We start from the raw sequence: 12,431 nt of genomic DNA on the forward strand, positions 1-12,431 counted from the left end.
CCATTGTCTTCAAGTTAACTAATTCCTTCTTCTGCCAATTCAAATATGCTGTTTAGACTAGTGAACGTTTTCATTTCAGTTGTACTTTTCAATGCCAGAATTTGTTTTTTTTAAAAAAAAATTTATATGTTTACTGTTATTTTTATCTGGTGAGACATCATTTGCGTACTTTTTAATTATTAGACACGATTTCTATTAGTTTTTAAATCTTATTTATTGCAGGTGATTTTTTAAAAATCTTTGTCTAATAATTCCAACTTTTGGCCTTCCTCAGGGACAGCATCTACTGACTGCTATATTTTATGCTTATGGGCCATACTTTTCTTTTTGTATATCTCATACTTTTTGTTGAAATTGGAAGGGGATAATTTTTCAACTCTACAAATAAGATGTCTTCTTCCTCAGGATTTGTTATTGTTGCTATTTGAATTTTTTGTTGTTGCTCTTTGTTTTTTAAGTGATTTTTTTGTAAAGTCTGTGCAATTTGTCATGTGTAGCAACTAAAGCCTCTGCTTTGTTACCCTGGTAGCCAGCTAATGATTTCAGCTAATGATGAAAGATTGAACTAATGAGTCTCTCAGCCTTTGCCAGGGGGCTTCATGTATGTGTTGGGCATGACCTCAGTGTCCACCAGGCAGTTTACATCTCTGCCGTAGCCACAGCCTTCACTTTCTTCTTGCATAGAGCCTCAAAGTCAGCCATAGGTGAGAGCTTAGGGCCTTCTCAGGGCTTTCATGGTCATGCACAAAGCCCATGCATGTGAATGTCTCTCTAGTGTCCCAGAAATGTGCTGGAAATTTTTCTGCCCCATGTGGTCATCTCATTCCCCAGTTTTCCCTTTTATGTTTGATCAGCCTCCTGTTAGCCCCAACTGTTAAAGCCGCCTCAACAGTGTCACAGTTTAGTAATTGCCACTGGTTGTTTTCAACAAATGCCCTGGGACCAGGACAGTTTGCACAGAGGTAGTGCTGAGTCAAATGAAATGATATGAAATGGAGCCATTTAGTGAGCTGCCCAGTAAGTCAGTATTGACAGTTTTTTGTGGGTGGACTTTGGGAAACTCAAGAGACTATTCTAGTCTTTTAAATGGTTGATAAGCTGCTAGTTTTTACAGCTGCCAGAGTTGGAAGGCTCTTGGTTTTCATTGCTACTCCAGAACCTGAGAGTGGAATGGTGTTAGAACAAATTGAAATGCTGCAAGGTTTTATCTTCTGACCAAGATTTAGCCGTTTTCCTTGAATAAGCAATCTTTGGGTTGTTGTGAGCCTTTAATTTTCAGTTTTGAAAAAGGTGATTTTGGCAGTTTTTGCCAGTGTTATCATTATTTTTATACAGAAACTGTTTTTAGAGATCTTTATTCTACCATTCCAAATGTTGAGCTATAGTTTTATAAAAATTCAGATAGTACAAATAGAACAAAAGATTATGGTAAACAAAGTTATTTCCCTAAAACCTAGTCCCCACTTATATTAACTAGTAATAACAGTGTGCATTCTCCATAAATATATGCCTAGAGAAGCATGTATGTGTATAGAAATAAGATCTATATTTTCTTTTATACATATAGAAATATACTGTATATTCTTCACCATTTTACTCACTTGGTAATTTACCTTATCAAGTGAATAAATATTGATCCATTGCCAATATTGATCTATATTGATACATGTAACTATCTGTTTGTCATTGTTTGATATTCCATGGATGGATAGTCCTATTATTTGTGCATTTTCTAGAAACAAGTATTTGATTTTGGCTACTATTTTGTTATTTCAAACAATAGAACATTATTTCATTTGCATCTCTTTGACCATGTATGCTGATACATACTATAGGGTACATTTCTACCTATGAAATGTGAGATGTATTTGTTTTTAAATTTTGATGAATATTGCTGAATTGCCTCTCTAGTGATGTGTCATCAGTTTCCACTTCTGTGTGTAGTAGAGAATGCTGTTTCTCCTCACCCTTGCCACATTGTATTATCAAATATGTTGCCATTTTAAAGATGAAAAAAATCTCTTTTTTGTTTTAATATACTTCTATTACAATACCTTTTCATCTATTTGTAAATCTTCTTCCCAGCACACACACCACTCCTAGAATGACTTTTTAAAATATTCCTCACTCATTTTTTATGGAATTTTTCATTTGTAATAGCTCTTTGTGAGTTAAGGGACTGAGACGGTTGGTCTGTTCTATATATTACAAATATATCTTTCTCTAGTTGATTATTTGTCATAATTGACAGTATTTTCTATGTTAACTTTTTTCAAATAGTCAAATTTTCCAGTCTTCCTCTGGCTTTTTGACTTACTTAGAAAAGCGTTTGCTTCTCAATTTATAAAGATTTATCCATAGTTTCTTCCAGAAACTTATTGTTCCATTTATGTATTTATTTAACTGGTTTGTTGTTTGTGAGTGCTAAGCAGTTGTTTCTGCATCATTGCTGATTTAAAATGCCACTCTTATAGGTACAGAATTCCTTTATGTATAGAGAACATTTCTGGACTCTTTATTATTTTCCATTGATTTCTTTGACAAATTGTCCCTTCTCTCTTGCCATTTTTTAAATTTTTTTAAAATTTTCAATTACAGTTGACTTCAGTATTATATTAGTTTCGGGTATACAGCATAGTGGTTGAAACATAGTTATTGAAATATTACTTTCTAGTGCCAAACTTTTAGGGTTTATTTTTCCATATGACCTTTAGAGTAAGCTTGTCTAGTTCTGTTTTCCTTTTAAGGAAAATACTATTGGTATGTTGCTGAGATTACATTAAAATAATGATTTCAATTTTTGCATCAATCAGAATTGAGTGAAAAACTTTTTAATACATAATATGCTGGTCCTCAACTTCGAAGTTTCTCATTCACTAAGTCAAGGTTGTGGCCTGGCAGTTTTTATTTCTAATGTATTCCAAGAGTGATGTTGCTTCTGCTGGTCTGGAGCACCATACTTGAAGAACCACTGCAGCAAGCATATTTACGTATTAATTTGGGGATAATTGCCACCCTTCCAGTAATAACATTATTCTAACAAGATATGTTATTCCATTTATGTCCTATTTTCTCAGTAGAATTCCAAAGATTTCTTTATATTGATCCTACTTGTATTTTAAGTTTATTCCTATCCAGATTATCTTTTTGTTGCTATTATAATAAAGGTTAGTTTATAATTATTGCTTAATATCAGAGACCACCTTTATTTCGTAATTTGTGAATTATTGTTTTAAAAGTTTGTGGTTAGCAATTTCTCCTTGTTAAATTTCTTGCAATGGAAGTTTGAAGAAGTCATCTTCTGAGATATTGGAGGAAAAGAGCAGAGTAAATGATACTAAAGCTTTCACCACACTCATGTCTTAAAAATGTTTCCCTCACGTATTTCTGCTGCTGTTAAATTAGTCGAGATAATTACCTCTTCTAAAATACAGTAAAATTTCTGAACAGTGTAAGCCTTACTCAATACTTAAGAAGAATTACTGATATTTTGATGATTTTCATTCAGGTAGCTTAAATTTTGATTGCGTATGTATATTTCAAGGCCAAATGGCATGCCCAGGCTGGGCAAAAGTGTTTATAAATCCCAAGGGCATAGGCTGAAGGAAGCAACAGACAAAGACAAACAAAAAGATACACAAAGGGGTGAGGACTGAAAGTGGAAGGTGGGGAGTGGATAGGGCAGGGGAGAGTATGGGAGGAAATGGGGATAACTGTAATTGAACAATAACAAAAAAAACTTAACAAAATAATTAACTAAAAATTAACTAAAAGATTAATTAACTTTTACAGAAAGTAACTGCCTTTTAGGACCATAGCAGTTCACTGATAAATATGATTGCCGAGTCTGAGGGTATCTGAAGATTATTTTTAAGATCTGCAAGATAAATTTTAAAAATATAGTCTAAATTTTTCTGTAAGATTGTGTAATCCAATTTAGTGTTTCCCAGTTAGCCTAGTATCTCTTTCCTTTTCCTATCAGTAAAAAAGAAATAAAGAAAAAGAAATGGAAAACACATGTCTCCATACCCATTCTTCAGCAGTAGGTTCATAATGCTATTTGGGTTACCATGGTATGCAGACTAATGGCTCTGCAAAGATGTCCAAGTTCTAATCTCCAGAACCTGTGAATTAGGTTACCTTACCTGGTAAAGGGGAACTAAGGTTGCAAATGGAGTTAAAGTTGCTAACCAGCTCACCTTAAACTAGAGAGCTAATCCTGGATTATCCAGGTGGGTCCTGTGTTATCATAAAGACCCTTAAAAATGGAGGAGGAAGGCAGAACAGGAGTGAGCTGAGAGTGATTTCATGTGAGAAGGACTAGCCCTGCTGCTGTGGGGGTTGAAAACAGAGGAAGGCAACCATGAGTCAAGGAATGTGGGCGGCCTCTAACGCTGGAAAAGGCAAGGGCACATTCTTCTTCAGAACCGCTAGAGTGCAGCTCTGCCAACACTTAGATTTTAGTCTGTTGACACCTATGCAACATTACTAACCTACAGAAGAAGGTCATAAATTGTGTTGTAAGCCATAAGTTTGTGATAATGTGTTTGGGCAGCAAATAGGAAATTAATATAGTTGTTAAACTATTAGGACAAAGTACTCCCAAATAGTGAAGACTTTCTGTATTAGTAAACATTTAACAATAGGCCGTAAAAGTTAAACTTAATATGCCACATGCATCCTTTTTTTCCCCTGAAATTATTAGAATTTGTCCAAAATTCTAAAAAGCTAACTTTTTTTTTCAATTAAATTTTCTGGAAGTTTAATATCTCAGAGTTCATTTAGGGCAGTGCTGTTTCCATCTGCATCCAAAGATACCCCCATCTGTCCCATAGGACTCAGCCTGATTCAGCTGTCCAGTTGTCTGGAAGTTGTAATCCAGAGTGAGACATTGAGCAGAATGAAGATTCAGAAATAATGATTCACCACACTTGGCATCTCATTGACCAAAGCAGCTCTGGCATTTTGGTAAGGCCAGTACCTAGACGTGTACTCCCCTGATTGGTACCTGTCACCTGACCCCAAGAAACAAAAATGCTGTATGGAACACTACAAAAGAAGGAAGCCCTGAGATTCACGTCAGACTAACATTAAGAGGAACCAAAAAAGACTTTAAAACTGAGGAAGAATTCAACACTGAATAAGAAATTTTACTTAGGTCAGTGAAGTATGGTCTTCTTGGAGAAAATATTTGTGGATTCTCCAAATGACTTTAATCCATAGTTTGGTTTTTTATAGCATATGACTTCAAGTTATAGTTGGAATGTAGCCATTTGCTATGTGAACAGCCAGCCTGATGGTTTGGGATGATGCTTCACATCCCTTGCTCTGGTGACTGTTTGTCCTTGCTACATAGTTTGGGACGTTACAGGAATCTCTAAGGATTATTTCTTGAAAGAGTTAAATGTAGTCTGATACGTTTCTTGAATTTATATGTATTTCCTAGTGTCTTGGTACTAGGCTCCTATTTTTATTACTATTTTGAATTGAGAAGTTAGAAACTACCTTATTAGTAGTAATACTTAGATATTGTTAGCATACTTTCAGCTGCCAGGTAAAACTCGTTTGCCAAAATTTCACCAGCATTCGGGGCTAAATTTACTTTGCCTGAATGATCACTATGTTGGTTGGGGAGTGCCTAATGGTTTTGCTATTGTAACAGGTAAAGTGGTATTCCATCTCTTTTCTCTCGTAGCCCCTTACCGTTTGTGTACATTAGCCTTCCAAAGGCCAGCAATTGCATCTATGCCATAGGACTGCCTTTGAGCTACTGGAAGCACTGAGAGAAGACCTTAATCAATAACTGACAGGTTTCAGCTTCCTTGGCCTTCACTTACACAGTGCTGAGACATGTATCTTACACTATTTGCCTGTGTACCCCATGGGATTAAATTTCAGTTGGCTTCTGTGATCTCTAGCTTACTCATCTACCCTATATTAGCTGCCTGCCCTTCTCTTATCACCATTCCACTGCTCTGCTAGTTACTCTAAACCTCCTAAATGAATTATGTACATCTCACTCAGGGTCTGCTTCCTTGGAAACCCCACCAGGAGCTACTAAAAAAAAACCCAAAGATGATAATCATTTCCATTTTATATTGTTATAAATTGCTTAGAATAAATTGACACATGTAAAAATTGCATATATGAGTTTTGGGGGGATTGAAAATATTTAGTATTATAGATCACTCTACTTTTTTTGTGCCCCCAAACTTGAAATTACTAGCCATAAAGTACTAGTAAAAATTAACAAAGTTATGTAATTAAAAAGATCTAACTTTTATATGGTCAAACTTTTATTAAAATTCCAACCCTAATGTTCATAACAAAATCAATATAAATAGTGAAGTCCTAACAATGGAAGTAGGGAAAATGCATTTTAACCCAAAAATTAAATATATTTCTAGCAAAAACTGTACTGAGACCTATAGTACAAACTAAGACAAACCTTAATACCCTTAAAATGCTCAAAAACAAATGTTCAGGGGTACCTAAAAATGCTCAAGAATTGAAAACAAATAGTAAAGTACTGTTATCCTAAGATACTAGAAACTAGTATTCAGAGCACTCAATATACCAAGTAAACAAACAAAATATTTAACAGCCACCTTGATACTAAAAGTAAAATGTAATAAAATTCTCAAATGAAAATATTAAGAACAGTCTAAGAATACTGAAAGCATGTGTCTGTTTTTATGCCAGTTCCATGCTGTTTTGATTACTTTGGCTTTATAATATAGTTTGGCGAGGTGGAGGTAAACATGACTTCACCTCACACAACCACAGCAAAAATTACAACTAGACTACAAAACTAGTATCACCCAGAATTGTCAGAAAAAATGAGCTGTACGGAAGTCCAACAACCAAGGAATTAAAGAAATCATATCCATCCACCTGGGTAGGAGGGGCAGAGGTGTGAATGGGTGGTCCCACACTGACTGTGTGGTAGATAAAAATTGGAAAGGACACCTCGGGAGCAAGGGATCCCAGCCCACGCAGCCCACAGTTACATTGCCAAGTAAATAAGTCCCCATAACTTCTGGCTGTAAAATCCAGTGGGGGTTGGGGTGGCAGGAGAAACTGTGGATTCTCAGGAGTTTCCTTTTAAAGGGCCTGCAGCAGACTTCGGACTTATACAAACTCACTTCATCTGGGCTTCAGCACCAGGGCTGCAGCTGGAAGGGTACCAGGAGAAATTTAAGTGTCTGGCATCAGGGTAAGTGCCAGGGAACAGCTTAGTTCCAGACAAAACTTCAGAAGCCAGGCAGCACCATTGTCACCTTTCTGCTCCCTCCCACACATAGAGCCACAGAGCAGCGCCACCATATCAGAGACTTCATCAACCTGGCTCGCACAGGTTGCCCTGGCAATTACCTAAAGCTCTACCCAATCCAACTTACTGGTGCGCTTTTCTAATAGGCCACGATACTAAGACAGGGAGTCAAAGAAGTTCTACATAATACGTAGAAGAAAACAGGGAGGCTGCCAAAATGAGAAGTAAAGAAACATGGTCCAATAAAAAAAAGAACAAAGCTCCAGAAAAAGAACTAAACAAAATGGAGATAAGCAATTTATCAAATGCAAGGTTCAAAACACTGGTATTAGTATACTCAAGGAACTAATTGGGTACTTTAACAGTGTAGAAAAGACCCAGGCAGAAATGAAGGCTGCACTAAGTAAAATAAAAAAATTACAGGGAATCAAGAGTGGAATGAATGAAGCCAAGAATCAGATCAATGATTTGAAACATAAGGAAGAAAAACAAAACATTCAATCAGAACAGCAAGAAGAAAAAATCCAAGACAAGGATAGGCTAAGGAGCCTCTGGGATAATTTCAAATGTATGAACATTCGAACCATAGGGTTGCCAGAAGGAGAAAAGAAAGAGTAAGTAATTGAAAACTTTGTTGAAAAAAATATTGAAATAAAACTTCCCTAACTTGGTAAAGAAAATAGACATACACTTCCTGGAAGCACAGAAACTCCCAAACAAGTTGGACCCAAAGAGGAGCACACCAACACCCATTATAATTAAAATGCCAGCGTTTAAAGATAAAGCAAGAATCTCTCTGCTGCGTAGAATTCCATTGTGTAAATGTACCATAGTTTTTTTTTGGGGGGGGGGGGGGGGCGGTTCTACGCAGCAGAGAGAGAGAATGAACTTATACCCTTTGCAACAGCATGAATGGAACTGGAGAGCATTATGCTAAGTGAAATAAGCCAGGCAGTGAGGAACAAATACCATATGATCTCACCTTTAACTGGAACATAATCAACAGAAGAAAAAAAGCAAACAAAATATAACCAGAGACATTGAGGTTAAGAGCAATCTAACTGTAGCCAGAGGGGAGTGGGGAGGGAATAGTGGGGAGAGAGGTTTTCAGGAACTACTATAAAGGACACATGGACAAAATCAAGGGGGAGGGCAGAGGCGGGGAAGGGAGGTGGGTTTGGCTGGAGTGGGGTGGAGGGGTGGGGAGAAAATGCAGACAACTGTAACTGAACAGCAATTGAAAAATGTTTAAAAAATAAAGATAAAGCGAGAATCTTAAGAGCAACGAGAGAAAAGCAGAGAGTTACCTACAAAGGAGTTCCCATAAGACTGTCAGCTGATTTCTCAAAAGAAACTGCAGGCTAGAAGGTACTGGCAAGAAGTATTCAAACTGATGAAAAGCAAGGACATACAACCTAGATTACTCTACCCAGCAAAGCTATTTGGAATGAAAGGGCAGGTAAACTGATTCCCAGACAATGTAAAGCTAAAGGAATTCATCACCACCCACCCATTATTACATGAAACATTAAGGGGACTTATTTAAGAAAAAGAAGATCAAAACTATGAACAGTTAAATGGCAATAGATAAACATATCTATCAACAGTTGAATCTAAAAAAGAAATTAAAAAGGTGAATAGAAACAATCATAAATATGGAGATCATTTGGAGGGTTGTCAATTGAGGGGGAAGTGGAAAAATGGTGGGGGGAAGGTGCAGGGATTAAGAAGTACAAATTGGTAGGTACAGAACATACAAGGGGATGTTAAGAATGGTGTAGGAAATTGAGTAGCCAAAGTACTTACATAATATAAACTAAGGGTGGGAATTGCCAGAGGGAATGAGGGTTACTGGATGGAGGGGGTCAAAGAGGGAAAAATTGTGACAACCATAGTAGCATAATAAATAAAATATATTTTAAAATGAATAAAATAAAGTTGGAATCTGCAGGCTTGAGGAAGCAGCCATCTGTCCTTGCCAGGATAACATTAACATTCAGGATAACACTGAAAATAAGAGGTATAGCTTGGTATTAGGGAGCATAAATCCTCCTACTGGAACAGAATAGAGAGCCCAGAAATAAACGCATGCCTTTTATAGTCAATTAATATTTGACAGGGGAAGCAAGCAAATACAATGGACTATAAATAGTTTATTCAATAAATGGTGTTAGGAAGATACATACAGAAAAATGAAACTATACCCTTACTTACGCCACGCACAAGAATAAACTCAAAATGGATTAAAGACAAGGCTTTGATCTCCAAAATATGTAAAGAACTCACACAACTCCACAACAGGAAGACAAACAATCCAATTAAAAAATGGGCAAAGGACCTGGACAGACACTTCTCCAAAGAGGACATACACATGGCCTGTAGACATATGAAAAGATGCTCAGTGTCACTAATCATCAGAGAGATGCAAATTAAAACTACAGTGAGATACCATCTCACACGTTGCAGAGTGGCTATCATCAATAAATCAACAAAAAACAAGTGCTGGCAAGGATGTAGAGAAAGAGGAACCCTCGTTCACTGTTGGTAGGACTGCAGATGGGCGCAGCCACTGTGAACAACAGTATGGAGATAACTCAAAAAATTAAAAATGGAACTGCCATATGACCCAGCGATTTCACTTCTAGGAATTTATCCAAGGAAACCCAAAACACTGATTTGAAAGAATATAATCACCCCTATGTTCATTGCAGTGTTATTTTCAATTGCCAAGATTTGGAAGCAGCCCAAGTGTCCATCCGTATATGAGCAGATAAAACAATTATGGTACTTTTACACAATGGAATACCAGTCAGACATAGAAGAGAAGAAAATTTGACTTCCAGCCAAGTTGAAGGTGTAGGTAGATACACTTTGCCTCCTTGCACAACCAAAAGAAAGACAACAAAAAATTTAAAAACAAAAAATAACCAGAACTGCTGGAATATTGAACTGTATGGAAGTCCAACAACTAAGGAGTGAAAAAAAGACATTCATTCAGACTGGTAGGAGGGGCAGAGACAGGTAGCCGGGGTGGAGAGGATACTCGTGCAGCAATGTGGCAACTAGCACACTGGGCGGTCCCACATCTGCTTGGGGATAAACTGGAGGGACAACTGGGGAGCGAGACAGACTGCACAACCCAGGGTTCCGGCACAGGGAAATAAAGCCTCAAAACCTCTGCTTGTAAAAATCTGTGGGGGTTGCAGTGGTGGGAAAAACTCCCAGCTTCACAGAAGAGTTCATTGGAGAGACCCACAGGGTCCTGGAATGTACACAAACCCACCCACCCAGGAATCAGCACCAGAAGGACCAGAAGGACCCAATGTGCTTGTGGGTAGTGGGGGAAGTGACTGAATGAAAGTCAGCTGATTGCTGAGCAAGCGACATTGTTCCCTCTTGGGCCCCTCGCCCACATACAGCACTGCAATGCAGCAAAATGGGTTGCTCTGCCCTGGTGAATACCTAAGGCTCCACCCCTTACTATATAACAGGCACTCAGAGACAAAGAAATGTGGCTCAAGTGAAACAGCAGATTAAAGTTCCAAAAGTAGAACTAAGTGATGAAGAGACAGCCAACCTATAGGATGCAGAGATCAAAACACTGGTAATCAGGATGCTCATAGAAATGGTTGAGTATGGTTGCAAAATAGAGGAAAATTAAAGGCCATGGAAAGTGAACTACAGGAAAATGTACAGGGAACCAACAGTCAGGGAAGGATACCAGGACTCAAATCAATGATTTGGAGCAGAAGGAAGAAATAAACATTCAACCAGAACACAATGAAGAAACAACTCAAAAAAATGAGGACAGGCTTAGGAACCTCCAGGACAACTTTAAACATTCCAACATACGAATCATAGGGGTGGCAGACGGAAAAGAACAAAAGCAAGAAGTGGAAAACTTATTTGAACAAATAATGAAGCAGAACTTCCCTAATCTGGCAAAGCAAATAGACTTCCAGGAAGTCCAGGAAGGTCAGAGAGTCCCAAAGAAGCTGGATCCAAGGAAGCACACCAAGGTACATCATAATTACATTACCCAAGGTTAAAGATAAGAGATTCTTAAAAGCAGCAAGAGAAAAGGAAACAGTTACGGACAACGGAGTTCCCACAAGACTATCAGCTGATTTCTTAAAAGAAATGTGCAGGCAAGAAGGGGCTGGAAAGAAGTATTCATGAAAGTCAAGGACCTGGATCCAAGATTACTCTATCCAGCAAAACTATCATTTAGAATGGAAGGACAGATAAAGTGCTTCCCAGATAAGGTCCAATTAAAGGAGTTTATCATCACCAAGCCCTTTTTATATGAAATGTTAAAGGGACTTATCTAAGAAAAAGAAGACAATCAAAAATATGAACAGTAAAACGACAACAAACTCGCAACTATCAACAGCTGATCCCCCCCACCAAAAAAACAAACAACTAGAACAGGAACAGAACCAGAGAAATGGAGATCACATGGAGGGTTATCAGTGGGGATGGGGAGGGGAGTGAATGGGGGAAAAGGGACAGGGAATAAGAAGCATAAATTGTAGGTACAAAATAGACAGGAGGAGGTTAAGAATAGTGTGGGAAATAGAGAAGCCAAAGAACTTATGTGTACGACCCATGGACATAAACTAAGGGGTAGGTGGAATGCTGGTGGGAGGGGTGGTACAGAACGGAGGGGAATAAAGGAGAGAAAAATAATGGGACAACTATATATATAGCATAATCAATAAAATATACTTTAAAAAAAAGAAAAGAAAATTTTACCCATTATTACAGCTTGGATGGATCTGGAGTACATTATGCTAAGTGAAGTAAGCCAGTCAGAGAAAGACATATGATTTCACTCATATGTGGAGTCTAATGAACAAACTGAACTAACAAAGAAAATGGGGGTAGACTCACAGGTGGAGAGGAGGTGGACAGCGCTGGGGGGTTTAGGGATAGAAGGATTGAGCAAAAATGGAAAAAGGACTCATGGACATGGACAACATTGTGGTGATTACAGCAGGGTGGTGGTGTAAGGGGAATAAATAGGAAAGGAAAAAATAGAATAAAAAACAGCCCTGGCTGGTGTGGCTTAGCGTATTGAGTGCAGGCCTGCGTGTGAGAGGCAACAACACATTGATGTTTCTCTCCCTCTTTTTCTCCTTCCCTTCCCCTCTCTCTC

General features: G+C 37.8%; 1 protein-coding gene across 12 annotated transcripts in view; it reads left to right on the top strand.

Annotated features, from left to right (window-relative positions):
* MBD5 (methyl-CpG binding domain protein 5) overlaps window positions 1–12,431 on the top strand; it is a 429,916-nt gene that overhangs the window by 129,269 nt on the left and 288,216 nt on the right. Inside the window, exon 1 of one of the 12 annotated variants that reach the window (XM_071220655.1) lies at window positions 3,785–4,968. The exons of the other annotated variants lie outside the window; for them this stretch is intronic. The gene's annotated coding sequence lies outside the window, so the exon portion shown is untranslated. Of the gene's footprint in view, window positions 1–3,784; window positions 4,969–12,431 lie in introns of those variants that run through there. 12 annotated transcript variants of the gene reach the window in all.

The sequence above is a fragment of the Desmodus rotundus genome, chromosome 2 (assembly GCF_022682495.2).
Source record: "Desmodus rotundus isolate HL8 chromosome 2, HLdesRot8A.1, whole genome shotgun sequence".
Taxonomy (NCBI): Eukaryota; Metazoa; Chordata; class Mammalia; order Chiroptera; family Phyllostomidae; genus Desmodus; species Desmodus rotundus.